The sequence below is a fragment of the Lissotriton vulgaris genome, chromosome 3_1, assembly GCF_964263255.1.
Source record: "Lissotriton vulgaris chromosome 3_1, aLisVul1.2, whole genome shotgun sequence".
NCBI lineage: Eukaryota > Metazoa > Chordata > Amphibia > Caudata > Salamandridae > Lissotriton > Lissotriton vulgaris.
In genome coordinates this window covers 1058530034-1058533246 of record NC_141689.1, presented here as the reverse complement: position 1 = coordinate 1058533246, position 3213 = coordinate 1058530034, and the positions used below count along the sequence as shown (strand labels likewise).

Sequence of the window (3213 nt, the reverse complement as noted above, 5' to 3'; positions counted from 1 at the left end):
TTCTAAGATCTAGATGTGTGTAAAGCGCAATCAAAAGTATAGAAATACCTGATACTATGTGAGCATTTAATCTGTTTATAATCAAGGATTATCAAACGCTTTAAGTAGTTTTTTAGCCATCAATTCTGAAATGCTATTTTAATTTATGTAGCATTCCATAATATACATAACAATTGTCAATAGTGCTGGTTTGCTTTACATGCATAAATAAGTCAACTTGGCAGCTTCACCACATTCGAACTATAACACTATCATTGCCATGTTTAAATTCATAAATTTTACACGTCACTTATATTACACTATATCCCCTTTAAGATGGCTGCATTACATAGCAAGGTTTCTTGAGATTGACTCATCAATTGTGCTTCTCTTTTTCCAATATGGCCGCCGCACATATAACCAGCCCTTCTTTATGGCTTCAATAAAGACATCAACTATATAGAGACGCTAGGCTCATATGCCTTATTCTTGTAAGTTGTCCTTAAAGGGTGTACTAAAAATGCTCTCTTTAATTCACTTGGCTTCCCCGGAATACAAATCTCGAATCTAAAAATGCTGGTTGCTATATTTGATAAGAGAATTCTTCATAATGACAATATTATGTTTTGGTTGTATTTATTTATTGCCAATTCATGATATGTTCTCTATATAAATATTTCACACCGTAATACATTCGGTGTAATCTCTTCAAATATGGCCGCTAAAAATATTGTGATTCTTCCGAGAGAATCATACATTTCTTTTTCAAAATGGCCGCTGTGCCCGATTTTAGTCTTATTTTGCGCTCCAAATATTCGGCATAAAGGTACAGGCGACGCGCTATATACTGCTTATGACTTTGAAGCAGGCTGACTCCACGCTCGGTTGCTTTTCCAGAGGTGAGTGCACATCCCTTATAACCACGCTACTAGAGACTAACGCTTAGTAATACAATTTGGTTAAAACGATTCTCCTTTCTATTAGGTGTTGCTAGTGTTGATCAAAATATAAAGAAATCTTGACGAACACACGTGTATCCACTTTCTGCATTTTATGAAAAAAACTATGCGCTTATCCTTTTGAATAGTTCGATCTTTTTAAACGTACGGCATTTCTATGAGGGATACTAATGTCTCTATTAATGTGTTCTGGATTGGTTTTCATTAGCTTATCATCCTTCAAAATAAGTATGTCTTTAGATCTTGACAAGTTTCGCATATGGTTCTTAAGGATACACTATTAGATTGATTCAATATGCAAGATTACTAGCTTAGCCAATGTCTGCATCCCAAACTCATGCACAAGATGTGATGTTTTGTCTAGATGATCATTGGGTATATTTCAGCAAGCTGCGTCCACTACTTTAAGCCCCATATACCAGTTTCAATTATGCAAGTGTATGGTCACGCTCTGCTAGATTCTTCAGTTTAGATTGATGCAGAATATTGCGCCTCGGTTCAAACAGACTTAATAATAAATTGTAGCAACTATTACATAAGTCACCATGTGACCTAAATGCGGATACTAATTTATGGATATTCATGCTTCATTATCAGGTTTTAAGTATCTGGCACGAAGTGGGTACCTCAGACGTCTCTGTCCAAGTTACTTTCAGGTAATCCATTCCTTTATGGTACAATGCTCATACCGTGACAGAATTAGCTGTATGTATTCCATTCAATCATGCACACTTTGCGCACGCAATACATTACTAATATGATACCAAGCTATCATTTCAGACTGCAGTATTGATACGATGATTAGTTATAGACCATGAACAGTTATGTTTTAACAAAACTTCAAACATCGGCCATTATAGATTATGATTATTTGACCTTAATACAACACTGAATGGTATTCCAGTGTATTATTAATTAATTTTGTCTGCAGACCCATAATGACTTTTGTTAGCTTTATGCAAAATAGATATATGTCTTCTATCCCTGACTAGCCTTTAAGATCAAGCTAATGGACATTATTTATCCCTTAGAGTTCATCTCTTAGAATTTCATGATCGTGTTCCAACCATTAAGGACGTCAATTTTCCAATAATTCTCCGACAATCCTGTTGTGAAACTTCTTCTAAGGTGACTATCAGTTTCCTCATTGCTCAGGAGTTATGTGCACATGAAGCTATTGCTTCAAAGTCCAGACTTCAAATCCAATAGACTTATGTATTTATTTTTATTGACTAATTGGCGTACACAATATCTAATCAGGTACATTAATGCATTAATGGATTCAGAGCTCTGAGTTGACTTGCTGGCATTTTGACATTTGTTTGCTTTTCATTACTCTTATAAGTATGACAGTGAGACATTCTTGATTAGTGACTCGCTCCATTTGATAGTATGTTTATAGGACCTGCTGGGCACCTGTCTCATTAACTGGACAAATCAACTGCTACATATTGTACAGGTATCATTATACATTGTTTAATATGGTCTTTTAGATTATTTTGGACTACACATGTTTAATATGTATTGTAATATGATTGATGCAGTGTATAACTCTCCTAATACATAGGCATAGATATCATAGTCATTTATTATAATGTCTATTTTCGTATTCAGAATGCGATCAATTGTCAAATCATTATTGGATTATACAAATGATTTTATTAAGATATTTTCTGTGAAATGAAGCAACTATATAAACAGATTACTTGTTATGTGTATAACTTTTAAATTATTTGTTTTTGATGCTAAAAATCTGAGTGATATGTTTGTGATCAAAGTATATATAATATATAGCTGCCTATAGTTTAGACACTAAAAAGTATGAATACTAATTGATATTTTATACTATTTTTAGGGGTCATCTTGTATATTCTTTCTGTCCTGAAGATGGTCTCGGCTATTCATTTATAGAGACCGAAACGTTGACCTACGCTCTTTCTTCCTGGATTTAAAACACCAAATTCCATTATAGAAGAAAAGCGTTTACAACGGTTATGATGAATTTGCTTGATTTCTGATATATGTACTTCATATACTCCTGTTGATATACTTTCAGTACCCTATTTATGTTTTACAATATATATAAAATATAATATTTTTACATACACCCAGGTTTTTCCGATCTTTATGTCTGGATCACATATTGTGACCACATTGAATTGATCTATTTAACAAACGTTATTGAATTTATTTACAGACTGTCATTTATGTGGGTCTTAGATTTAAATCGTTAAAAATATCCAAATTTCATAATCAAAATCCCTTGAAGGTATTT

The 3213-nt window shown here is 33.3% G+C and overlaps 1 long non-coding RNA gene across 1 annotated transcript; it reads left to right on the top strand.

Moving 5' to 3' along the window:
• Positions 1-836: 836 nt before the first annotated feature.
• On the top strand, positions 837-2863 carry LOC147727390 (uncharacterized). Its single transcript, XR_015309473.1, has 4 exons — positions 837-878; positions 1536-1594; positions 1970-2066; positions 2794-2863. It is a non-coding gene; the product is annotated as an uncharacterized LOC147727390 (long non-coding RNA).
• Positions 2864-3213: the final 350 nt, after the last annotated feature.